Source organism: Pleurodeles waltl, chromosome 1_1 (assembly GCF_031143425.1).
Source record: "Pleurodeles waltl isolate 20211129_DDA chromosome 1_1, aPleWal1.hap1.20221129, whole genome shotgun sequence".
NCBI lineage: Eukaryota > Metazoa > Chordata > Amphibia > Caudata > Salamandridae > Pleurodeles > Pleurodeles waltl.
The window spans coordinates 31,805,977-31,833,772 of NC_090436.1; positions in this window are offsets into that span (position 1 = coordinate 31,805,977).

Below are 27,796 nucleotides of genomic sequence, written 5' to 3' on the forward strand. Positions count from 1 at the left end.
CAAGAACGCACCACCTGAATCGGCGGTAAACGCAGTGGGGGCCCTTTGGAAAGCTGTCCATCATCCTGACAAGGCGGGAATACCTTTGCTACTACGAGGGTGGGCGGGGCGTTACCCAGCGGGCGGAGCTTACAGATGACTTATAAAGGGACAACCCTGCACTCTGCTGTCGCTAGGAGAGGAAGATAGAACTCACTCGTCACAGTCAGATTACGCGCCAGTGCATCATCAATTCACCTCCACGAAGGATTCAAGTTGTTTTTCTGGTATGGAATCTCCGAGCGCACACTTCTGTTTTGCCTTTGCCAAACCCAAGAGTTAGGGTGGCTTGACCTTTCCAGATGCGACGCTTCAACTAGGGCACCTGCGACGTTTATATTTGTAAGTGCTTCCTGTTTAGGTCTAGTTTCTGTAAAATGAGCATCGTGGCCTCCCCAACTGGAGTATTTTCTTCCAGTAAGTCAGTAAGCGTTACCTAGCAAGTGTTAAAGGCCCCGTTTGTATTGTACACGAAGGCTACGTGATGGACCACGGGGTAAACGTCTCCAGCAACCTTGTGTGCCTTTGGCATTGCGATTGTTACTCGTGCGTATTTGTGGAGATGCCCTCGTGCTCCTGTGCATCAAGAGCGCACAAACGTGTTATGCCTTTGCTAAACCCAAGAGTTAGGGTGGCTTGACCTTTCTAGAAGCGGAGCTTCAACTGGGGCACTTGCGACGTTTATATTTGTAAGTGCTTCGTGTTTAGGTCTAGTTTCTGTAAAACGAGCATCATGACCTACCCAACCGGAGTATTTTCTACCTGTAAGTCAGTAAGCGTCTCCTAGCATGTTTTACAGGCCACTTTTGTATTGTACACTAAGGCTACGTGATAGACCACGGGGAAAACGTCTCCAGCAACCTTGTGTGCCTTTGGCAATGTCATTGTTACTAGTGCGTCTTTATGGAGATGCCCTCGTGCTCCTGCGCATCAAGAACGCACCACCTGAATCGGCGGTAAACGCAGTGGGGGCCCTTTGGAAAGCTGTCCATCATCCTGACAAGGCGGGAAGACCCTTGCTACTACGAGGGTGGGCGGGGCTTTACCTAGCGGGCGGAGCTTACAGATGACTTATAAAGGGAGAACCCTGCACTCTGCTGTCGCTCGGAGAGGAAGATAGAACCCACTCGTCACAGTCAGAGTACGCGCCAGTGCATCATCAATTCACCTCCACGAAGGATTCAAGTTGTTTTTCTGGTATGGAATCTCCGAGCGCACACTTCTGTTTTGCCTTTGCCAAGCCCAAGAGTTAGGGTGGCTTGTCCTTTCCAGAAGCGGAGCTTCAACTCGGGCACCTGCGACGTTTATATTTGTAAGTGCTTCCTGTTTAGGTCTAGTTTCTGTAAAATGAGCATCGTGGCCTCCCCAACTGGAGTATTTTCTTCCAGTAAGTCAGTAAGCGTTACCTAGCAAGTGTTAAAGGCCCCGTTTGTATTGTACACGAAGGCTACGTGATGGACCACTGGGTAAACGTCTCCAGCAACCTTGTGTGCCTTTGGCATTGCGATTGCTACTCGTCCGTATTTGTGGAGATGCCCTCGTGCTCCTGCGCATCAAGAGCGCACAAACGTGTTATGCCTTTGCTAAACCCAAGAGTTAGGGTGGCTTGACCTTTCCAGAAGCGGATCTTCAACTGGGGCACCTGCGACGTTTATATTTGTAAGTGCTTCCTGTTTAGGTCTAGTTTCTGTAAAACGAGCATCATGACCTACCCAACCGGAGTATTTTCTACCTGTAAGTCAGTAAGCGTCTTCTAGCATGTTTTAAAGGCCACTTTTGTATTGTACACTAAGGCTACGTGATAGACCACGGGGAAAACGTCTCCAGCAACCTTGTGTGCCTTTGGCAATGTCATTGTTACTAGTGCGTCTTTATGGAGATGCCCTCGTGCTCCTGCGCATCAAGAACGCACCACCTGAATCGGCGGTAAACGCAGTGGGGGCCCTTTGGAAAGCTGTCCATCATCCTGACAAGGCGGGAAGACCTTTGCTACTACGAGGGTGGGCGGGGCTTTACCTAGCGGGCGGAGCTTACAGATGACTTATAAAGGGAGAACCCTGCACTGTGCTGTCGCTCGGAGAGGAAGATAGAACCCACTCGTCACAGTCAGATACAGATTACGCTCCAGTACATCATCAATTCACCTCCAGGAAGGATTCTAGATTGTTTTCTGCTATGGAATCTATGAGCGCACAGCCTTGCTTTATCTTTCCCACGCCCAAGAGTTAGGGTGGCTTGAGCTTTCCAGAAGCGGAGCTTCAACTGGGGCACTTGCGACGTTTATATTTGTAAGTGCTTCGTGTTTAGGTCTAGTTTCTGTAAAACGAGCATCATGACCTACCCAACCGGAGTATTTTCTACCTGTAAGTCAGTAAGCGTCTCCTAGCATGTTTTACAGGCCACTTTTGTATTGTACACGAAGGCTACGTGATGGACCACGGGGTGAACGTCTTCAGCAACCTTGTGTGCCTTTGGCAATGCCATTGTTACTAGTGCGTCTTTATGGAGATGCCCTCGTGCTACTGCGCATCAAGAACGCACCACCTGAATCGGCGGTAAACGCAGTGGGGGCCCTTTGGAAAGCTGTCCATCATCCTGACAAGGCGGGAATACCTTTGCTACTACGAGGGTGGGCGGGGCGTTACCCAGCGGGCGGAGCTTACAGATGACTTATAAAGGGACAACCCTGCACTCTGCTGTCGCTAGGAGAGGAAGATAGAACTCACTCGTCACAGTCAGATTACGCGCCAGTGCATCATCAATTCACCTCCACGAAGGATTCAAGTTGTTTTTCTGGTATGGAATCTCCGAGCGCACACTTCTGTTTTGCCTTTGCCAAACCCAAGAGTTAGGGTGGCTTGACCTTTCCAGATGCGGAGCTTCAACTAGGGCACCTGCGACGTTTATATTTGTAAGTGCTTCCTGTTTAGGTCTAGTTTCTGTAAAATGAGCATCGTGGCCTCCCCAACTGGAGTATTTTCTTCCAGTAAGTCAGTAAGCGTTACCTAGCAAGTGTTAAAGGCCCCGTTTGTATTGTACACGAAGGCTACGTGATGGACCACGGGGTAAACGTCTCCAGCAACCTTGTGTGCCTTTGGCATTGCGATTGTTACTCGTGCGTATTTGTGGAGATGCCCTCGTGCTCCTGTGCATCAAGAGCGCACAAACGTGTTATGCCTTTGCTAAACCCAAGAGTTAGGGTGGCTTGATCTTTCTAGAAGCGGAGCTTCAACTGGGGCACTTGCGACGTTTATATTTGTAAGTGCTTCGTGTTTAGGTCTAGTTTCTGTAAAACGAGCATCATGACCTACCCAACCGGAGTATTTTCTACCTGTAAGTCAGTAAGCGTCTCCTAGCATGTTTTACAGGCCACTTTTGTATTGTACACTAAGGCTACGTGATAGACCACGGGGAAAACGTCTCCAGCAACCTTGTGTGCCTTTGGCAATGTCATTGTTACTAGTGCGTCTTTATGGAGATGCCCTCGTGCTCCTGCGCATCAAGAACGCACCACCTGAATCGGCGGTAAACGCAGTGGGGGCCCTTTGGAAAGCTGTCCATCATCCTGACAAGGCGGGAAGACCCTTGCTACTACGAGGGTGGGCGGGGCTTTACCTAGCGGGCGGAGCTTACAGATGACTTATAAAGGGAGAACCCTGCACTCTGCTGTCGCTCGGAGAGGAAGATAGAACTCACTCGTCACAGTCAGATTACGCGCCAGTGCATCATCAATTCACCTCCACGAAGGATTCAAGTTGTTTTTCTGGTATGGAATCTCCGAGCGCACACTTCTGTTTTGCCTTTGCCAAGCCCAAGAGTTAGGGTGGCTTGTCCTTTCCAGAAGCGGAGCTTCAACTGGGGCACCTGCGACGTTTATATTTGTAAGTGCTTCCTGTTTAGGTCTGGTTTCTGTAAAATGAGCATCGTGGCCTCCCCAACTGGAGTATTTTCTTCCAGTAAGTCAGTAAGCGTTACATAGCAAGTGTTAAAGTCCCCGTTTGTATTGTACACGAAGGCTACGTGATGGACCATGGGGTAAACGTCTCCAGCAACCTTGAGTGCCTTTGGCATTGCGATTGTTACTCGTGCGTATTTGTGGAGATGCCCTCGTGCTCCTGTGCATCAAGAGCGCACAAACGTGTTTTGCCTTTGCTAAACCCAAGAGTTAGGGTGGCTTGACCTTTCCAGAAGCGGAGCTTCAAATGGGGCACATGCTACGTTTATATTTGTAAGTGCTTCCTGTTTAGGTCTAGTTTCTGTAAAATGAGCATCATGACCTACCCAACCGGAGTATTTTCTACCTGTAAGTCAGTAAGCGTCTCCTAGCATGTTTTAAAGGCCACTTTTGTATTGTACACGAAGGCTACGTGATGGACCACGGGGTGAACGTCTCCAGCAACCTTGTGTGCCTTTGGCAATGTCGTTGTTACTAGTGCGTCTTTATGGAGATGCCCTCGTGCTCCTGCGCATCAAGAACGCACCACCCGAATCGGCGGTAAACGCAGTGGGGGCCCTTTGGAAAGCTGTCCATCATCCTGACAAGGCGGGAATACCTTTGCTACTACGAGGGTGGGCGGGGCTTTACCTAGCGGGCGTAGCTTACAGATGACTTATAAAGGGAGAACCCTGCACTCTGCTGTCGCTAGGAGAGGAAGATAGAACCCACTCGTTACAGTCAGATTACGCGCCAGTGCATATGACACCAGTGGTATAGTAAGAGCTTTACATGTCTCCTAGTTCAACCTAAGCTGCTTTGCCATAGCTACCTTCTATCAGCCTAAGCTGCTAGAAACACCTTTTCTACACTAATAAGGGATAACTTGACCTGGCACAGAGTGTAAGTGCCCTTGGTACCCACTGTAAGCCAGGCCAGCCTCCTACACACCTACATTAAAAAGTGGAGCTAACATGCCAGGCAAGATGGTACTTTCCTAAAGATAGACTACACTCAGTGGCTTCCTCACCTTTTGAGACTGGATTATTTGCAGCAGCTTTCTCCATGGCCTTTTATGGCGCATTTCGCATTAGTGAATTAATAGGCACTTCTAAATGGGACCACTTAGGAGGACTCCAGCGGGCCGGGGTGCAGCTCAGTCCAGAGTGTGTAACAATACATCTGCATAAGTCCAAAACGGATCAGCTCAGTAGAGGTGCTCGCAGTAAACTCAGCGCGGCTGAGGGGTCCCCTTTATGCCCAGTGGGTCACTTAAAAGTTTACTTGGCGGTCCTACCTGTCACAGCATCTACCGCGCTTTTTCTACATGCGGATGGGGAATGCCTATCGCGCTAACAATTCTAAGAGGTATTAAAAGTTACACTGAGGGCAGCTGGGGTTGACCCACTAGGTTATGCGCCCCATTCATTCAGGATCAGTGCAGCTACATTAGCGGCTGGAGCTGGGTTGCCAGTAGCAGAGGTGAAATCCATCAGGAGATGGTCATCTAATTGTTTTAAGCGTTGCATTAGACATGAATTGGTATGATCAGTGCTCATTCACTAAAATCCACGATGTGAGTGGTGATTTCTCATTCAATCTTCTTTCATTACAGTTCGATGGCGCCACATGTGGTTTGGGTCTTAGGGGATTTGTTTGTTCGGCATGCAGCTTACAGGTTGCATCAGCTCCGTAAACCTAATCCGGCAGGAAGCCAAGACGTGGCCTTTCGATGGTGCGGGGTTGACGGAATGGGAATCACACAGCTTCAACAACTCGTCGCATTGGCTAGAGGGTACGAGGGACTGCAATTCCCGGATCTCATTATTATTCACCTTGGAGGCGATGACTTGGTGCTCATGGGCCGGAAGGCGGTCAGGGAGACAATCTTTTTGGAACTCACCAAGTTGTCTGAACAATTCCCGAATGCGGCCATCGCTTGGTCCCATATGGTACCCCGCCGCAAATGGGGCCCTGGCATTAAATCAAGAACTCTCAACGTGTCAGTTCGGAGACTCAACTCAGAGATGGCCAAGCTTTGCCCGGGTCCAGGGCGATTATGGAACATTCCGCATAAACTTTTAAAAGGCCCAGAGATGTTTCACATGGACATGGTGCATTTGTCAGATGCGGGTACAGACCAATTTATGTCTGATATGTGGTTCTTCTCTAGCAGTTTGTTTGCTGGTGGGGAGGGCGAAGGACCTTTGGGGCCCAGGTCGCCCTCGTGGTGGGAGAAGAGGTACTAAAGTAACCTGAAGCAACAGAGGAGTGCCCAAGGCTGGGGCCCGGGGATAACACCAGAGATGGGATCCTGAATTCCTGGGCCAACCTGTGGATGTGTACACCAGATTAAGGGGTAGGGAGCCCATATCGCTAGGGTGGCCACGGGGCTCCTGGCCGCCCCGATACACCCCTTGGCAGATTGGTGTTTGGAGAGGGGGCAGAACCCTGAGCGTGTGGGCAAGGAATGGTAAAGTCAGGGGAGCCGCCCCCCCTACGGATACAGGTGATGTACAGTTCACCTGTGTGGTCCGAGGGAGGTTCAGGACAGGAAGGGATCCCATCACAATGATTTATGGTTACAGATTGAAATATACGAAGACAGTTATGTGATTGTAAATATGTTTTGAAGTTCTCTTGAATTGATTTATGACTAAATCGTGTGTTATGAAATTAACAATTAAAAGTAAAATAAAACTTCTTCCAACAAAAGATAAATTTGTCAGACTGAGTATGGCCGGTGTTGGGGTGAGAGCCTGCTTGTGGTCTCCGAGTTCTATGAGAAGCGCACCCCCCCCCCCAATATGGCAGAGCACAGCCCCTTAGACGTCGGGCCGCTGGGGGCCAGACCCTCCACACTAGTTGTACGTCGGTCTCGCCAGGTACTTCTTCCTTCACACCTCGCGAGGTGTGGGGTGGATGTAGCTTCATGAGGAAACGTTGTGGCTATGATAGCGGATCCGGTTGGAACCGCCGCGTGTCAGTGGGGGGCTACATAAGCATCACACCCCCAGGAAAGCTCAGCCTTGTTGTGGCGCGGCCGTGATCAGCTAGACGGATCGTCGTTGTCCCACCCACCCTCTCTCCCTCTTTTTGGGTTGGAGAAGAGGTGCTAAAGTAACCTGAAGCAACAGAGAGGTCCCCAAGGCTGGGACTCCGGGATAACACCAGAGATAGGATCCTGGAGTCCTAGACCAACCTGAGGATGTACACACCAGATTAAGGGGTAGGGAACCCAGATCGCTGGGGTGGCCACAGGGCTCCTGCTTCTGGCCCCCCGTTACACCCCTTGGCAGATTGGTGTTTAGAGAGGGGGCAGAACCCTGAGCGTGTGGGCAAGGAACAGTGAAGTCAGGGGAGTCACCCCCCCCTTACGGATACAGGTGATGTACAGTTCACCTGTGTGGTCCAAGGGAGGTTCATGACAGGAAGGGATCCTGTCACAATGATTTATGGTTAGAGTGAAAAATACAAAGACAGTTATGTTATTGTAAATATGTTTAGAAGTTTTCTTGAAGTGATTTGGTTAGGGTGGCTTGACCTTTCCAGAAGCGGAGCTTCAACTGTGGCACCTGCGACGTTTATATTTGTAAGTGCTTCCTGTTTAGGTCTAGTTTCTGTAAAATGAGCATCGTGGCCTCCCCAACTGGAGTATTTTCTTCCAGTAAGTCAGTAAGCGTTACCTAGCAAGTGTTAAAGGCCCCGTTTGTATTGTACACGAAGGCTACGTGATGGACCACGGGGTAAACGTCTCCAGCAACCTTGTGTGCCTTTGGCATTGCGATTGTTACTCGTGCGTATTTGTGGAGATGCCCTCGTGCTCCTGTGCATCAAGAGCGCACAAACGTGTTTTGCCTTTGCTAAACCCAAGAGTTAGGGTGGCTTGACCTTTCCAGATGCAGAGCTTCAACTGGGGCACCTGCGACGTTTATATTTGTAAGTGCTTCCTGTTTGGGTCTAGTTTCTGTAAAACGAGCATCATGACCTACCCAACCGGAGTATTTTCTACCTGTAAGTCAGTAAGCGTCTTCTAGCATGTTTTAAAGGCCACTTTTGTATTGTACACTAAGGCTACGTGATAGACCACGGGGAAAACGTCTCCAGCAACCTTGTGTGCCTTTGGCAATGTCATTGTTACTAGTGCGTCTTTATGGAGATGCCCTCGTGCTCCTGCGCATCAAGAACGCACCACCTGAATCGGCGGTAAACGCAGTGGGGGCCCTTTGGAAAGCTGTCCATCATCCTGACAAGGCGGGAAGACCTTTGCTACTACGAGGGTGGGCGGGGCTTTACCTAGCGGGCGGAGCTTACAGATGACTTATAAAGGGAGAACCCTGCACTGTGCTGTCGCTCGGAGAGGAAGATAGAACCCACTCGTCACAGTCAGATACAGATTACGCTCCAGTACATCATCAATTCACCTCCAGGAAGGATTCTAGATTGTTTTCTGCTATGGAATCTATGAGCGCACAGCCTTGCTTTATCTTTCCCACGCCCAAGAGTTAGGGTGGCTTGAGCTTTCCAGAAGCGGAGCTTCAACTGGGGCACTTGCGACGTTTATATTTGTAAGTGCTTCGTGTTTAGGTCTAGTTTCTGTAAAACGAGCATCATGACCTACCCAACCGGAGTATTTTCTACCTGTAAGTCAGTAAGCGTCTCCTAGCATGTTTTACAGGCCACTTTTGTATTGTACACGAAGGCTACGTGATGGACCACGGGGTGAACGTCTTCAGCAACCTTGTGTGCCTTTGGCAATGCCATTGTTACTAGTGCGTCTTTATGGAGATGCCCTCGTGCTACTGCGCATCAAGAACGCACCACCTGAATCGGCGGTAAACGCAGTGGGGGCCCTTTGGAAAGCTGTCCATCATCCTGACAAGGCGGGAATACCTTTGCTACTACGAGGGTGGGCGGGGCGTTACCCAGCGGGCGGAGCTTACAGATGACTTATAAAGGGACAACCCTGCACTCTGCTGTCGCTAGGAGAGGAAGATAGAACTCACTCGTCACAGTCAGATTACGCGCCAGTGCATCATCAATTCACCTCCACGAAGGATTCAAGTTGTTTTTCTGGTATGGAATCTCCGAGCGCACACTTCTGTTTTGCCTTTGCCAAACCCAAGAGTTAGGGTGGCTTGACCTTTCCAGATGCGGAGCTTCAACTAGGGCACCTGCGACGTTTATATTTGTAAGTGCTTCCTGTTTAGGTCTAGTTTCTGTAAAATGAGCATCGTGGCCTCCCCAACTGGAGTATTTTCTTCCAGTAAGTCAGTAAGCGTTACCTAGCAAGTGTTAAAGGCCCCGTTTGTATTGTACACGAAGGCTACGTGATGGACCACGGGGTAAACGTCTCCAGCAACCTTGTGTGCCTTTGGCATTGCGATTGTTACTCGTGCGTATTTGTGGAGATGCCCTCGTGCTCCTGTGCATCAAGAGCGCACAAACGTGTTATGCCTTTGCTAAACCCAAGAGTTAGGGTGGCTTGATCTTTCTAGAAGCGGAGCTTCAACTGGGGCACTTGCGACGTTTATATTTGTAAGTGCTTCGTGTTTAGGTCTAGTTTCTGTAAAACGAGCATCATGACCTACCCAACCGGAGTATTTTCTACCTGTAAGTCAGTAAGCGTCTCCTAGCATGTTTTACAGGCCACTTTTGTATTGTACGCTAAGGCTACGTGATTGACCACGGGGAAAACGTCTCCAGCAACCTTGTGTGCCTTTGGCAATGTCATTGTTACTAGTGCGTCTTTATGGAGATGCCCTCGTGCTCCTGCGCATCAAGAACGCACCACCTGAATCGGCGGTAAACGCAGTGGGGGCCCTTTGGAAAGCTGTCCATCATCCTGACAAGGCGGGAAGACCCTTGCTACTACGAGGGTGGGCGGGGCTTTACCTAGCGGGCGGAGCTTACAGATGACTTATAAAGGGAGAACCCTGCACTCTGCTGTCGCTCGGAGAGGAAGATAGAACCCACTCGTCACAGTCAGAGTACGCGCCAGTGCATCATCAATTCACCTCCACGAAGGATTCAAGTTGTTTTTCTGGTATGGAATCTCCGAGCGCACACTTCTGTTTTGCCTTTGCCAAGCCCAAGAGTTAGGGTGGCTTGTCCTTTCCAGAAGCGGAGCTTCAACTCGGGCACCTGCGACGTTTATATTTGTAAGTGCTTCCTGTTTAGGTCTAGTTTCTGTAAAATGAGCATCGTGGCCTCCCCAACTGGAGTATTTTCTTCCAGTAAGTCAGTAAGCGTTACCTAGCAAGTGTTAAAGGCCCCGTTTGTATTGTACACGAAGGCTACGTGATGGACCACTGGGTAAACGTCTCCAGCAACCTTGTGTGCCTTTGGCATTGCGATTGCTACTCGTCCGTATTTGTGGAGATGCCCTCGTGCTCCTGCGCATCAAGAGCGCACAAACGTGTTATGCCTTTGCTAAACCCAAGAGTTAGGGTGGCTTGACCTTTCCAGAAGCGGATCTTCAACTGGGGCACCTGCGACGTTTATATTTGTAAGTGCTTCCTGTTTAGGTCTAGTTTCTGTAAAACGAGCATCATGACCTACCCAACCGGAGTATTTTCTACCTGTAAGTCAGTAAGCGTCTCCTAGCATGTTTTAAAGGCCACTTTTGTGTTGTACACAAAGGCTACGTGATGGACCACGGGGTGAACGTCTTCAGCAACCTTGTGTGCCTTTGGCAATGCCATTGTTACTAGTGCGTCTTTATGGAGATGCCCTCGTGCTACTGCGCATCAAGAACGCACCACCTGAATCGGCGGTAAACGCAGTGGGGGCCCTTTGGAAAGCTGTCCATCATCCTGACAAGGCGGGAATACCTTTGCTACTACGAGGGTGGGCGGGGCGATACCCAGCGGGCGGAGCTTACAGATGACTTATAAAGGGACAAGCCTGCACTCTGCTGTCGCTAGGAGAGGAAGATAGAACTCACTCGTCACAGTCAGATTACGCGCCAGTGCATCATCAATTCACCTCCACGAAGGATTCAAGTTGTTTTTCTGGTATGGAATCTCCGAGCGCACACTTCTGTTTTGCCTTTGCCAAACCCAAGAGTTAGGGTGGCTTGACCTTTCCAGATGCGGAGCTTCAACTGGGGCACCTGCGACGTTTATATTTGTAAGTGCTTCCTGTTTAGGTCTGGTTTCTGTAAAATGAGCATCGTGGCCTCCCCAACTGGAGTATTTTCTTCCAGTAAGTCAGTAAGCGTTACATAGCAAGTGTTAAAGGCCCCGTTTGTATTGTACACGAAGGCTACGTGATGGACCACGGGGTAAACGTCTCCAGCAACCTTGAGTGCCTTTGGCATTGCGATTGTTACTCGTGCGTATTTGTGGAGATGCCCTCGTGCTCCTGTGCATCAAGAGCGCACAAACGCGTTTTGCCTTTGCTAAACCCAAGAGTTAGGGTGGCTTGACCTTTCCAGAAGCAGAGCTTCAACTGGGGCACCTGCTACGTTTATATTTGTAAGTGCTTCCTGTTTAGGTCTAGTTTCTGTAAAATGAGCATCATGACCTACCCAACCGGAGTATTTTCTACCTGTAAGTCAGTAAGCGTCTTCTAGCATGTTTTAAAGGCCACTTTTGTATTGTACACGAAGGCTACGTGATGGACCACGGGGTGAACGTCTTCAGCAACCTTGTGTGCCTTTGGTAATGCCATTGTTACTAGTGCGTCTTTATGGAGATGCCCTTGTGCTACTGCGCATCAAGAACGCACCACCTGAATCGGCGGTAAACGCAGTGGGGGCCCTTTGGAAAGCTGTCCATCATCCTGACAAGGCGGGAATACCTTTGCTACTACGAGGGTGGGCGGGGCTTTACCTAGCGGGCGGAGCTTACAGATGACTTATAAAGGGACAACCCTGCACTCTGCTGTCGCTAGGAGAGGAAGATAGAACTCACTCGTCACAGTCAGATTACGCGCCAGTGCATCATCAATTCACCTCCACGAAGGATTCAAGTTGTTTTTCTGGTATGGAATCTCCGAGCGCACACTTCTGTTTTGCCTTTGCCAAGCCCAAGAGTTAGGGTGGCTTGTCCTTTCCAGAAGCGGAGCTTCAACTGGGGCACCTGCGACGTTTATATTTGTAAGTGCTTCCTGTTTAGGTCTGGTTTCTGTAAAATGAGCATCGTGGCCTCCCCAACTGGAGTATTTTCTTCCAGTAAGTCAGTAAGCGTTACATAGCAAGTGTTAAAGTCCCCGTTTGTATTGTACACGAAGGCTACGTGATGGACCATGGGGTAAACGTCTCCAGCAACCTTGAGTGCCTTTGGCATTGCGATTGTTACTCGTGCGTATTTGTGGAGATGCCCTCGTGCTCCTGTGCATCAAGAGCGCACAAACGTGTTTTGCCTTTGCTAAACCCAAGAGTTAGGGTGGCTTGACCTTTCCAGAAGCGGAGCTTCAACTGGGGCACATGCTACGTTTATATTTGTAAGTGCTTCCTGTTTAGGTCTAGTTTCTGTAAAATGAGCATCATGACCTACCCAACCGGAGTATTTTCTACCTGTAAGTCAGTAAGCGTCTCCTAGCATGTTTTAAAGGCCACTTTTGTATTGTACACGAAGGCTACGTGATGGACCACGGGGTGAACGTCTCCAGCAACCTTGTGTGCCTTTGGCAATGTCGTTGTTACTAGTGCGTCTTTATGGAGATGCCCTCGTGCTCCTGCGCATCAAGAACGCACCACCCGAATCGGCGGTAAACGCAGTGGGGGCCCTTTGGAAAGCTGTCCATCATCCTGACAAGGCGGGAATACCTTTGCTACTACGAGGGTGGGCGGGGCTTTACCTAGCGGGCGTAGCTTACAGATGACTTATAAAGGGAGAACCCTGCACTCTGCTGTCGCTAGGAGAGGAAGATAGAACCCACTCGTTACAGTCAGATTACGCGCCAGTGCATATGACACCAGTGGTATAGTAAGAGCTTTACATGTCTCCTAGTTCAACCTAAGCTGCTTTGCCATAGCTACCTTCTATCAGCCTAAGCTGCTAGAAACACCTTTTCTACACTAATAAGGGATAACTTGACCTGGCACAGAGTGTAAGTGCCCTTGGTACCCACTGTAAGCCAGGCCAGCCTCCTACACACCTACATTAAAAAGTGGAGCTAACATGCCAGGCAAGATGGTACTTTCCTAAAGATAGACTACACTCAGTGGCTTCCTCACCTTTTGAGACTGGATTATTTGCAGCAGCTTTCTCCATGGCCTTTTATGGCGCATTTCGCATTAGTGAATTAATAGGCACTTCTAAATGGGACCACTTAGGAGGACTCCAGCGGGCCGGGGTGCAGCTCAGTCCAGAGTGTGTAACAATACATCTGCATAAGTCCAAAACGGATCAGCTCAGTAGAGGTGCTCGCAGTAAACTCAGCGCGGCTGAGGGGTCCCCTTTATGCCCAGTGGGTCACTTAAAAGTTTACTTGGCGGTCCTACCTGTCACAGCATCTACCGCGCTTTTTCTACATGCGGATGGGGAATGCCTATCGCGCTAACAATTCTAAGAGGTATTAAAAGTTACACTGAGGGCAGCTGGGGTTGACCCACTAGGTTATGCGCCCCATTCATTCAGGATCAGTGCAGCTACATTAGCGGCTGGAGCTGGGTTGCCAGTAGCAGAGGTGAAATCCATCAGGAGATGGTCATCTAATTGTTTTAAGCGTTGCATTAGACATGAATTGGTATGATCAGTGCTCATTCACTAAAATCCACGATGTGAGTGGTGATTTCTCATTCAATCTTCTTTCATTACAGTTCGATGGCGCCACATGTGGTTTGGGTCTTAGGGGATTTGTTTGTTCGGCATGCAGCTTACAGGTTGCATCAGCTCCGTAAACCTAATCCGGCAGGAAGCCAAGACGTGGCCTTTCGATGGTGCGGGGTTGACGGAATGGGAATCACACAGCTTCAACAACTCGTCGCATTGGCTAGAGGGTACGAGGGACTGCAATTCCCGGATCTCATTATTATTCACCTTGGAGGCGATGACTTGGTGCTCATGGGCCGGAAGGCGGTCAGGGAGACAATCTTTTTGGAACTCACCAAGTTGTCTGAACAATTCCCGAATGCGGCCATCGCTTGGTCCCATATGGTACCCCGCCGCAAATGGGGCCCTGGCATTAAATCAAGAACTCTCAACGTGTCAGTTCGGAGACTCAACTCAGAGATGGCCAAGCTTTGCCCGGGTCCAGGGCGATTATGGAACATTCCGCATAAACTTTTAAAAGGCCCAGAGATGTTTCACATGGACATGGTGCATTTGTCAGATGCGGGTACAGACCAATTTATGTCTGATATGTGGTTCTTCTCTAGCAGTTTGTTTGCTGGTGGGGAGGGCGAAGGACCTTTGGGGCCCAGGTCGCCCTCGTGGTGGGAGAAGAGGTACTAAAGTAACCTGAAGCAACAGAGGAGTGCCCAAGGCTGGGGCCCGGGGATAACACCAGAGATGGGATCCTGAATTCCTGGGCCAACCTGTGGATGTGTACACCAGATTAAGGGGTAGGGAGCCCATATCGCTAGGGTGGCCACGGGGCTCCTGGCCGCCCCGTTACACCCCTTGGCAGATTGGTGTTTGGAGAGGGGGCAGAACCCTGAGCGTGTGGGCAAGGAATGGTAAAGTCAGGGGAGCCGCCCCCCCTACGGATACAGGTGATGTACAGTTCACCTGTGTGGTCCGAGGGAGGTTCAGGACAGGAAGGGATCCCATCACAATGATTTATGGTTACAGATTGAAATATACGAAGACAGTTATGTGATTGTAAATATGTTTTGAAGTTCTCTTGAATTGATTTATGACTAAATCGTGTGTTATGAAATTAACAATTAAAAGTAAAATAAAACTTCTTCCAACAAAAGATAAATTTGTCAGACTGAGTATGGCCGGTGTTGGGGTGAGAGCCTGCTTGTGGTCTCCGAGTTCTATGAGAAGCGCACCCCCCCCCCCAATATGGCAGAGCACAGCCCCTTAGACGTCGGGCCGCTGGGGGCCAGACCCTCCACACTAGTTGTACGTCGGTCTCGCCAGGTACTTCTTCCTTCACACCTCGCGAGGTGTGGGGTGGATGTAGCTTCATGAGGAAACGTTGTGGCTATGATAGCGGATCCGGTTGGAACCGCCGCGTGTCAGTGGGGGGCTACATAAGCATCACACCCCCAGGAAAGCTCAGCCTTGTTGTGGCGCGGCCGTGATCAGCTAGACGGATCGTCGTTGTCCCACCCACCCTCTCTCCCTCTTTTTGGGTTGGAGAAGAGGTGCTAAAGTAACCTGAAGCAACAGAGAGGTCCCCAAGGCTGGGACTCCGGGATAACACCAGAGATAGGATCCTGGAGTCCTAGACCAACCTGAGGATGTACACACCAGATTAAGGGGTAGGGAGCCCAGATCGCTGGGGTGGCCACAGGGCTCCTGCTTCTGGCCCCCCGTTACACCCCTTGGCAGATTGGTGTTTAGAGAGGGGGCAGAACCCTGAGCGTGTGGGCAAGGAACAGTGAAGTCAGGGGAGTCACCCCCCCCTTACGGATACAGGTGATGTACAGTTCACCTGTGTGGTCCAAGGGAGGTTCATGACAGGAAGGGATCCTGTCACAATGATTTATGGTTAGAGTGAAAAATACAAAGACAGTTATGTTATTGTAAATATGTTTAGAAGTTTTCTTGAAGTGATTTGGTTAGGGTGGCTTGACCTTTCCAGAAGCGGAGCTTCAACTGTGGCACCTGCGACGTTTATATTTGTAAGTGCTTCCTGTTTAGGTCTAGTTTCTGTAAAATGAGCATCGTGGCCTCCCCAACTGGAGTATTTTCTTCCAGTAAGTCAGTAAGCGTTACCTAGCAAGTGTTAAAGGCCCCGTTTGTATTGTACACGAAGGCTACGTGATGGACCACGGGGTAAACGTCTCCAGCAACCTTGTGTGCCTTTGGCATTGCGATTGTTACTCGTGCGTATTTGTGGAGATGCCCTCGTGCTCCTGTGCATCAAGAGCGCACAAACGTGTTTTGCCTTTGCTAAACCCAAGAGTTAGGGTGGCTTGACCTTTCCAGATGCAGAGCTTCAACTGGGGCACCTGCGACGTTTATATTTGTAAGTGCTTCCTGTTTGGGTCTAGTTTCTGTAAAACGAGCATCATGACCTACCCAACCGGAGTATTTTCTACCTGTAAGTCAGTAAGCGTCTTCTAGCATGTTTTAAAGGCCACTTTTGTATTGTACACTAAGGCTACGTGATAGACCACGGGGAAAACGTCTCCAGCAACCTTGTGTGCCTTTGGCAATGTCATTGTTACTAGTGCGTCTTTATGGAGATGCCCTCGTGCTCCTGCGCATCAAGAACGCACCACCTGAATCGGCGGTAAACGCAGTGGGGGCCCTTTGGAAAGCTGTCCATCATCCTGACAAGGCGGGAAGACCTTTGCTACTACGAGGGTGGGCGGGGCTTTACCTAGCGGGCGGAGCTTACAGATGACTTATAAAGGGAGAACCCTGCACTGTGCTGTCGCTCGGAGAGGAAGATAGAACCCACTCGTCACAGTCAGATACAGATTACGCTCCAGTACATCATCAATTCACCTCCAGGAAGGATTCTAGATTGTTTTCTGCTATGGAATCTATGAGCGCACAGCCTTGCTTTATCTTTCCCACGCCCAAGAGTTAGGGTGGCTTGAGCTTTCCAGAAGCGGAGCTTCAACTGGGGCACTTGCGACGTTTATATTTGTAAGTGCTTCGTGTTTAGGTCTAGTTTCTGTAAAACGAGCATCATGACCTACCCAACCGGAGTATTTTCTACCTGTAAGTCAGTAAGCGTCTCCTAGCATGTTTTACAGGCCACTTTTGTATTGTACACGAAGGCTACGTGATGGACCACGGGGTGAACGTCTTCAGCAACCTTGTGTGCCTTTGGCAATGCCATTGTTACTAGTGCGTCTTTATGGAGATGCCCTCGTGCTACTGCGCATCAAGAACGCACCACCTGAATCGGCGGTAAACGCAGTGGGGGCCCTTTGGAAAGCTGTCCATCATCCTGACAAGGCGGGAATACCTTTGCTACTACGAGGGTGGGCGGGGCGTTACCCAGCGGGCGGAGCTTACAGATGACTTATAAAGGGACAACCCTGCACTCTGCTGTCGCTAGGAGAGGAAGATAGAACTCACTCGTCACAGTCAGATTACGCGCCAGTGCATCATCAATTCACCTCCACGAAGGATTCAAGTTGTTTTTCTGGTATGGAATCTCCGAGCGCACACTTCTGTTTTGCCTTTGCCAAACCCAAGAGTTAGGGTGGCTTGACCTTTCCAGATGCGGAGCTTCAACTAGGGCACCTGCGACGTTTATATTTGTAAGTGCTTCCTGTTTAGGTCTAGTTTCTGTAAAATGAGCATCGTGGCCTCCCCAACTGGAGTATTTTCTTCCAGTAAGTCAGTAAGCGTTACCTAGCAAGTGTTAAAGGCCCCGTTTGTATTGTACACGAAGGCTACGTGATGGACCACGGGGTAAACGTCTCCAGCAACCTTGTGTGCCTTTGGCATTGCGATTGTTACTCGTGCGTATTTGTGGAGATGCCCTCGTGCTCCTGTGCATCAAGAGCGCACAAACGTGTTATGCCTTTGCTAAACCCAAGAGTTAGGGTGGCTTGACCTTTCTAGAAGCGGAGCTTCAACTGGGGCACTTGCGACGTTTATATTTGTAAGTGCTTCGTGTTTAGGTCTAGTTTCTGTAAAACGAGCATCATGACCTACCCAACCGGAGTATTTTCTACCTGTAAGTCAGTAAGCGTCTTCTAGCATGTTTTAAAGGCCACTTTTGTATTGTACACGAAGGCTACGTGATGGACCACGGGGTGAACGTCTTCAGCAACCTTGTGTGCCTTTGGTAATGCCATTGTTACTAGTGCGTCTTTATGGAGATGCCCTTGTGCTACTGCGCATCAAGAACGCACCACCTGAATCGGCGGTAAACGCAGTGGGGGCCCTTTGGAAAGCTGTCTATCATCCTGACAAGGCGGGAATACCTTTGCTACTACGAGGGTGGGCGGGGCTTTACCTAGCGGGCGGAGCTTACAGATGACTTATAAAGGGACAACCCTGCACTCTGCTGTCGCTAGGAGAGGAAGATAGAACTCACTCGTCACAGTCAGATTACGCGCCAGTGCATCATCAATTCACCTCCACGAAGGATTCAAGTTGTTTTTCTGGTATGGAATCTCCGAGCGCACACTTCTGTTTTGCCTTTGCCAAGCCCAAGAGTTAGGGTGGCTTGTCCTTTCCAGAAGCGGAGCTTCAACTGGGGCACCTGCGACGTTTATATTTGTAAGTGCTTCCTGTTTAGGTCTGGTTTCTGTAAAATGAGCATCGTGGCCTCCCCAACTGGAGTATTTTCTTCCAGTAAGTCAGTAAGCGTTACATAGCAAGTGTTAAAGTCCCCGTTTGTATTGTACACGAAGGCTACGTGATGGACCATGGGGTAAACGTCTCCAGCAACCTTGAGTGCCTTTGGCATTGCGATTGTTACTCGTGCGTATTTGTGGAGATGCCCTCGTGCTCCTGTGCATCAAGAGCGCACAAACGTGTTTTGCCTTTGCTAAACCCAAGAGTTAGGGTGGCTTGACCTTTCCAGAAGCGGAGCTTCAACTGGGGCACATGCTACGTTTATATTTGTAAGTGCTTCCTGTTTAGGTCTAGTTTCTGTAAAATGAGCATCATGACCTACCCAACCGGAGTATTTTCTACCTGTAAGTCAGTAAGCGTCTCCTAGCATGTTTTAAAGGCCACTTTTGTATTGTACACGAAGGCTACGTGATGGACCACGGGGTGAACGTCTCCAGCAACCTTGTGTGCCTTTGGCAATGTCGTTGTTACTAGTGCGTCTTTATGGAGATGCCCTCGTGCTCCTGCGCATCAAGAACGCACCACCCGAATCGGCGGTAAACGCAGTGGGGGCCCTTTGGAAAGCTGTCCATCATCCTGACAAGGCGGGAATACCTTTGCTACTACGAGGGTGGGCGGGGCTTTACCTAGCGGGCGTAGCTTACAGATGACTTATAAAGGGAGAACCCTGCACTCTGCTGTCGCTAGGAGAGGAAGATAGAACCCACTCGTTACAGTCAGATTACGCGCCAGTGCATATGACACCAGTGGTATAGTAAGAGCTTTACATGTCTCCTAGTTCAACCTAAGCTGCTTTGCCATAGCTACCTTCTATCAGCCTAAGCTGCTAGAAACACCTTTTCTACACTAATAAGGGATAACTTGACCTGGCACAGAGTGTAAGTGCCCTTGGTACCCACTGTAAGCCAGGCCAGCCTCCTACACACCTACATTAAAAAGTGGAGCTAACATGCCAGGCAAGATGGTACTTTCCTAAAGATAGACTACACTCAGTGGCTTCCTCACCTTTTGAGACTGGATTATTTGCAGCAGCTTTCTCCATGGCCTTTTATGGCGCATTTCGCATTAGTGAATTAATAGGCACTTCTAAATGGGACCACTTAGGAGGACTCCAGCGGGCCGGGGTGCAGCTCAGTCCAGAGTGTGTAACAATACATCTGCATAAGTCCAAAACGGATCAGCTCAGTAGAGGTGCTCGCAGTAAACTCAGCGCGGCTGAGGGGTCCCCTTTATGCCCAGTGGGTCACTTAAAAGTTTACTTGGCGGTCCTACCTGTCACAGCATCTACCGCGCTTTTTCTACATGCGGATGGGGAATGCCTATCGCGCTAACAATTCTAAGAGGTATTAAAAGTTACACTGAGGGCAGCTGGGGTTGACCCACTAGGTTATGCGCCCCATTCATTCAGGATCAGTGCAGCTACATTAGCGGCTGGAGCTGGGTTGCCAGTAGCAGAGGTGAAATCCATCAGGAGATGGTCATCTAATTGTTTTAAGCGTTGCATTAGACATGAATTGGTATGATCAGTGCTCATTCACTAAAATCCACGATGTGAGTGGTGATTTCTCATTCAATCTTCTTTCATTACAGTTCGATGGCGCCACATGTGGTTTGGGTCTTAGGGGATTTGTTTGTTCGGCATGCGGCTTACAGGTTGCATCAGCTCCGTAAACCTAATCCGGCAGGAAGCCAAGACGTGGCCTTTCGATGGTGCGGGGTTGACGGAATGGGAATCACACAGCTTCAACAACTCGTCGCATTGGCTAGAGGGTACGAGGGACTGCAATTCCCGGATCTCATTATTATTCACCTTGGAGGCGATGACTTGGTGCTCATGGGCCGGAAGGCGGTCAGGGAGACAATCTTTTTGGAACTCACCAAGTTGTCTGAACAATTCCCGAATGCGGCCATCGCTTGGTCCCATATGGTACCCCGCCGCAAATGGGGCCCTGGCATTAAATCAAGAACTCTCAACGTGTCAGTTCGGAGACTCAACTCAGAGATGGCCAAGCTTTGCCCGGGTCCAGGGCGATTATGGAACATTCCGCATAAACTTTTAAAAGGCCCAGAGATGTTTCACATGGACATGGTGCATTTGTCAGATGCGGGTACAGACCAATTTATGTCTGATATGTGGTTCTTCTCTAGCAGTTTGTTTGCTGGTGGGGAGGGCGAAGGACCTTTGGGGCCCAGGTCGCCCTCGTGGTGGGAGAAGAGGTACTAAAGTAACCTGAAGCAACAGAGGAGTGCCCAAGGCTGGGGCCCGGGGATAACACCAGAGATGGGATCCTGAATTCCTGGGCCAACCTGTGGATGTGTACACCAGATTAAGGGGTAGGGAGCCCATATCGCTAGGGTGGCCACGGGGCTCCTGGCCGCCCCGTTACACCCCTTGGCAGATTGGTGTTTGGAGAGGGGGCAGAACCCTGAGCGTGTGGGCAAGGAATGGTAAAGTCAGGGGAGCCGCCCCCCCTACGGATACAGGTGATGTACAGTTCACCTGTGTGGTCCGAGGGAGGTTCAGGACAGGAAGGGATCCCATCACAATGATTTATGGTTACAGATTGAAATATACGAAGACAGTTATGTGATTGTAAATATGTTTTGAAGTTCTCTTGAATTGATTTATGACTAAATCGTGTGTTATGAAATTAACAATTAAAAGTAAAATAAAACTTCTTCCAACAAAAGATAAATTTGTCAGACTGAGTATGGCCGGTGTTGGGGTGAGAGCCTGCTTGTGGTCTCCGAGTTCTATGAGAAGCGCACCCCCCCCCCCAATATGGCAGAGCACAGCCCCTTAGACGTCGGGCCGCTGGGGGCCAGACCCTCCACACTAGTTGTACGTCGGTCTCGCCAGGTACTTCTTCCTTCACACCTCGCGAGGTGTGGGGTGGATGTAGCTTCATGAGGAAACGTTGTGGCTATGATAGCGGATCCGGTTGGAACCGCCGCGTGTCAGTGGGGGGCTACATAAGCATCACACCCCCAGGAAAGCTCAGCCTTGTTGTGGCGCGGCCGTGATCAGCTAGACGGATCGTCGTTGTCCCACCCACCCTCTCTCCCTCTTTTTGGGTTGGAGAAGAGGTGCTAAAGTAACCTGAAGCAACAGAGAGGTCCCCAAGGCTGGGACTCCGGGATAACACCAGAGATAGGATCCTGGAGTCCTAGACCAACCTGAGGATGTACACACCAGATTAAGGGGTAGGGAGCCCAGATCGCTGGGGTGGCCACAGGGCTCCTGCTTCTGGCCCCCCGTTACACCCCTTGGCAGATTGGTGTTTAGAGAGGGGGCAGAACCCTGAGCGTGTGGGCAAGGAACAGTGAAGTCAGGGGAGTCACCCCCCCTTACGGATACAGGTGATGTACAGTTCACCTGTGTGGTCCAAGGGAGGTTCATGACAGGAAGGGATCCTGTCACAATGATTTATGGTTAGAGTGAAAAATACAAAGACAGTTATGTTATTGTAAATATGTTTAGAAGTTTTCTTGAAGTGATTTGGTTAGGGTGGCTTGACCTTTCCAGAAGCGGAGCTTCAACTGTGGCACCTGCGACGTTTATATTTGTAAGTGCTTCCTGTTTAGGTCTAGTTTCTGTAAAATGAGCATCGTGGCCTCCCCAACTGGAGTATTTTCTTCCAGTAAGTCAGTAAGCGTTACCTAGCAAGTGTTAAAGGCCCCGTTTGTATTGTACACGAAGGCTACGTGATGGACCACGGGGTAAACGTCTCCAGCAACCTTGTGTGCCTTTGGCATTGCGATTGTTACTCGTGCGTATTTGTGGAGATGCCCTCGTGCTCCTGTGCATCAAGAGCGCACAAACGTGTTTTGCCTTTGCTAAACCCAAGAGTTAGGGTGGCTTGACCTTTCCAGATGCAGAGCTTCAACTGGGGCACCTGCGACGTTTATATTTGTAAGTGCTTCCTGTTTGGGTCTAGTTTCTGTAAAACGAGCATCATGACCTACCCAACCGGAGTATTTTCTACCTGTAAGTCAGTAAGCGTCTTCTAGCATGTTTTAAAGGCCACTTTTGTATTGTACACTAAGGCTACGTGATAGACCACGGGGAAAACGTCTCCAGCAACCTTGTGTGCCTTTGGCAATGTCATTGTTACTAGTGCGTCTTTATGGAGATGCCCTCGTGCTCCTGCGCATCAAGAACGCACCACCTGAATCGGCGGTAAACGCAGTGGGGGCCCTTTGGAAAGCTGTCCATCATCCTGACAAGGCGGGAAGACCTTTGCTACTACGAGGGTGGGCGGGGCTTTACCTAGCGGGCGGAGCTTACAGATGACTTATAAAGGGAGAACCCTGCACTGTGCTGTCGCTCGGAGAGGAAGATAGAACCCACTCGTCACAGTCAGATACAGATTACGCTCCAGTACATCATCAATTCACCTCCAGGAAGGATTCTAGATTGTTTTCTGCTATGGAATCTATGAGCGCACAGCCTTGCTTTATCTTTCCCACGCCCAAGAGTTAGGGTGGCTTGAGCTTTCCAGAAGCGGAGCTTCAACTGGGGCACTTGCGACGTTTATATTTGTAAGTGCTTCGTGTTTAGGTCTAGTTTCTGTAAAAAGAGCATCATGACCTACCCAACCGGAGTATTTTCTACCTGTAAGTCAGTAAGCGTCTCCTAGCATGTTTTACAGGCCACTTTTGTATTGTACACGAAGGCTACGTGATGGACCACGGGGTGAACGTCTTCAGCAACCTTGTGTGCCTTTGGCAATGCCATTGTTACTAGTGCGTCTTTATGGAGATGCCCTCGTGCTACTGCGCATCAAGAACGCACCACCTGAATCGGCGGTAAACGCAGTGGGGGCCCTTTGGAAAGCTGTCCATCATCCTGACAAGGCGGGAATACCTTTGCTACTACGAGGGTGGGCGGGGCGTTACCCAGCGGGCGGAGCTTACAGATGACTTATAAAGGGACAACCCTGCACTCTGCTGTCGCTAGGAGAGGAAGATAGAACTCACTCGTCACAGTCAGATTACGCGCCAGTGCATCATCAATTCACCTCCACGAAGGATTCAAGTTGTTTTTCTGGTATGGAATCTCCGAGCGCACACTTCTGTTTTGCCTTTGCCAAACCCAAGAGTTAGGGTGGCTTGACCTTTCCAGATGCGGAGCTTCAACTAGGGCACCTGCGACGTTTATATTTGTAAGTGCTTCCTGTTTAGGTCTAGTTTCTGTAAAATGAGCATCGTGGCCTCCCCAACTGGAGTATTTTCTTCCAGTAAGTCAGTAAGCGTTACCTAGCAAGTGTTAAAGGCCCCGTTTGTATTGTACACGAAGGCTACGTGATGGACCACGGGGTAAACGTCTCCAGCAACCTTGTGTGCCTTTGGCATTGCGATTGTTACTCGTGCGTATTTGTGGAGATGCCCTCGTGCTCCTGTGCATCAAGAGCGCACAAACGTGTTATGCCTTTGCTAAACCCAAGAGTTAGGGTGGCTTGACCTTTCTAGAAGCGGAGCTTCAACTGGGGCACTTGCGACGTTTATATTTGTAAGTGCTTCGTGTTTAGGTCTAGTTTCTGTAAAACGAGCATCATGACCTACCCAACCGGAGTATTTTCTACCTGTAAGTCAGTAAGCGTCTCCTAGCATGTTTTACAGGCCACTTTTGTATTGTACACGAAGGCTACGTGATGGACCACGGGGTGAACGTCTTCAGCAACCTTGTGTGCCTTTGGCAATGCCATTGTTACTAGTGCGTCTTTATGGAGATGCCCTCGTGCTACTGCGCATCAAGAACGCACCACCTGAATCGGCGGTAAACGCAGTGGGGGCCCTTTGGAAAGCTGTCCATCATCCTGACAAGGCGGGAATACCTTTGCTACTACGAGGGTGGGTCGGGGCGTTACCCAGCGGGCGGAGCTTACAGATGACTTATAAAGGGACAACCCTGCACTCTGCTGTCGCTAGGAGAGGAAGATAGAACTCACTCGTCACAGTCAGATTACGCGCCAGTGCATCATCAATTCACCTCCACGAAGGATTCAAGTTGTTTTTCTGGTATGGAATCTCCGAGCGCACACTTCTGTTTTGCCTTTGCCAAACCCAAGAGTTAGGGTGGCTTGACCTTTCAAGATGCGGAGCTTCAACTGGGGCACCTGCGACGTTTATATTTGTAAGTGCTTCCTGTTTAGGTCTAGTTTCTGTAAAATGAGCATCGTGGCCTCCCCAACTGGAGTATTTTCTTCCAGTAAGTCAGTAAGCGTTACCTAGCAAGTGTTAAAGGCCCCGTTTGTATTGTACACGAAGGCTACGTGATGGACCACGGGGTAAACGTCTCCAGCAACCTTGTGTGCCTTTGGCATTGCGATTGTTACTCGTGCGTATTTGTGCAGATGCCCTCGTGCTCCTGTGCATCAAGAGCGCACAAACGCGTTTTGCCTTTGCCAAACCCAAGAGTTAGGGTGACTTGACCTTTCCAGATGCGGAGCTTCAACTGGGGCACCTGCGACGTTTATATTTGTAAGTGCTTCCTGTTTAGGTCTAGTTTCTGTAAAATGAGCATCGTGGCCTCCCCAACTGGAGTATTTTCTTCCAGTAAGTCAGTAAGCGTTACCTAGCAAGTGTTAAAGGCCCCGTTTGTATTGTACACGAAGGCTACGTGATGGACCACGGGGTGAACGTCTCCAGCAACCTTGTGTGCCTTTGGCTATGTCATTGTTACTAGTGCGTATTTGTGGAGATGCCCTCGTGCTACTGCGCATCAAGAACGCACCACCTGAATCGGCGGTAAACGCAGTGGGGGCCCTTTGGAAAGCTGTCCATCATCCTGACAAGGCGGGAATACCTTTGCTACTACGAGGGTGGGCGGGGCGTTACCCAGCGGGCGGAGCTTACAGATGATTTATAAAGGGACAACCCTGCACTCTGCTGTCGCTAGGAGAGGAAGATAGAACTCACTCGTCACAGTCAGATTACGCGCCAGTGCATCATCAATTCACCTCCACGAAGGATTCAAGTTGTTTTTCTGGTATGGAATCTCCGAGCGCACACTTCTGTTTTGCCTTTGCCAAACCCAAGTGTTAGGGTGGCTTGACCTTTCCAGATGCGGAGCTTCAACTGGGGCACCTGCGACGTTTATATTTGTAAGTGCTTCCTGTTTAGGTCTAGTTTCTGTAAAATGAGCATCGTGGCCTCCCCAACTGGAGTATTTTCTTCCAGTAAGTCAGTAAGCGTTACCTAGCAAGTGTTAAAGGCCCCGTTTGAATTGTACACGAAGGCTACGTGATGGACCACGGGGTGAACGTCTCCAGCAACCTTGTGTGCCTTTGGCAATGTCATTGTTACTAGAGCGTATTTGTGGAGATGCCCTCGTGCTACTGCGCATCAAGAACGCACCACCTGAATCGGCGGTAAACGCAGTGGGGGCCCTTTGGAAAGCTGTCCATCATCCTGACAAGGCGGGAATACCTTTGCTACTACGAGGGTGGGCGGGGCGTTACCCAGCGGGCGGAGCTTACAGATGACTTATAAAGGGACAAGCCTGCACTCTGCTGTCGCTAGGAGAGGAAGATAGAACTCACTCGTCACAGTCAGATTACGCGCCAGTGCATCATCAATCCACCTCCACGAAGGATTCAAGTTGTTTTTCTGGTATGGAATCTCCGAGCGCACACTTCTGTTTTGCCTTTGCCAAACCCAAGAGTTAGGGTGGCTTGACCTTTCCAGATGCGGAGCTTCAACTGGGGCACCTGCGACGTTTATATTTGTAAGTGCTTCCTGTTTAGGTCTGGTTTCTGTAAAATGAGCAGTCCATCATCCTGACAAGGCGGGAATACCTTTGCTACTACGAGGGTGGGCGGGGCGTTACCCAGCGGGCGGAGCTTACAGATGACTTATAAAGGGACAACCCTGCACTCTGCTGTCGCTAGGAGAGGAAGATAGAACTCACTCGTCACAGTCAGATTACGCGCCAGTGCATCATCAATTCACCTCCACGAAGGATTCAAGTTGTTTTTCTGGTATGGAATCTCCGAGCGCACACTTCTGTTTTGCCTTTGCCAAGCCCAAGAGTTAGGGTGGCTTGTCCTTTCCAGAAGCGGAGCTTCAACTGGGGCACCTGCGACGTTTATATTTGTAAGTGCTTCCTGTTTAGGTCTGGTTTCTGTAAAATGAGCATCGTGGCCTCCCCAACTGGAGTATTTTCTTCCAGTAAGTCAGTAAGCGTTACATAGCAAGTGTTAAAGTCCCCGTTTGTATTGTACACGAAGGCTACGTGATGGACCATGGGGTAAACGTCTCCAGCAACCTTGAGTGCCTTTGGCATTGCGATTGTTACTCGTGCGTATTTGTGGAGATGCCCTCGTGCTCCTGTGCATCAAGAGCGCACAAACGTGTTTTGCCTTTGCTAAACCCAAGAGTTAGGGTGGCTTGACCTTTCCAGAAGCGGAGCTTCAACTGGGGCACATGCAACGTTTATATTTGTAAGTGCTTCCTGTTTAGGTCTAGTTTCTGTAAAATGAGCATCATGACCTACCCAACCGGAGTATTTTCTACCTGTAAGTCAGTAAGCGTCTCCTAGCATGTTTTAAAGGCCACTTTTGTATTGTACACGAAGGCTACGTGATGGACCACGGGGTGAACGTCTCCAGCAACCTTGTGTGCCTTTGGCAATGTCGTTGTTACTAGTGCGTCTTTATGGAGATGCCCTCGTGCTCCTGCGCATCAAGAACGCACCACCCGAATCGGCGGTAAACGCAGTGGGGGCCCTTTGGAAAGCTGTCCATCATCCTGACAAGGCGGGAATACCTTTGCTACTACGAGGGTGGGCGGGGCTTTACCTAGAGGGCGTAGCTTACAGATGACTTATAAAGGGAGAACCCTGCACTCTGCTGTCGCTAGGAGAGGAAGATAGAACCCACTCGTTACAGTCAGATTACGCGCCAGTGCATATGACACCAGTGGTATAGTAAGAGCTTTACATGTCTCCTAGTTCAACCTAAGCTGCTTTGCCATAGCTACCTTCTATCAGCCTAAGCTGCTAGAAACACCTTTTCTACACTAATAAGGGATAACTTGACCTGGCACAGAGTGTAAGTGCCCTTGGTACCCACTGTAAGCCAGGCCAGCCTCCTACACACCTACATTAAAAAGTGGAGCTAACATGCCAGGCAAGATGGTACTTTCCTAAAGATAGACTACACTCAGTGGCTTCCTCACCTTTTGAGACTGGATTATTTGCAGCAGCTTTCTCCATGGCCTTTTATGGCGCATTTCGCATTAGTGAATTAATAGGCACTTCTAAATGGGACCACTTAGGAGGACTCCAGCGGGCCGGGGTGCAGCTCAGTCCAGAGTGTGTAACAATACATCTGCATAAGTCCAAAACGGATCAGCTCAGTAGAGGTGCTCGCAGTAAACTCAGCGCGGCTGAGGGGTCCCCTTTATGCCCAGTGGGTCACTTAAAAGT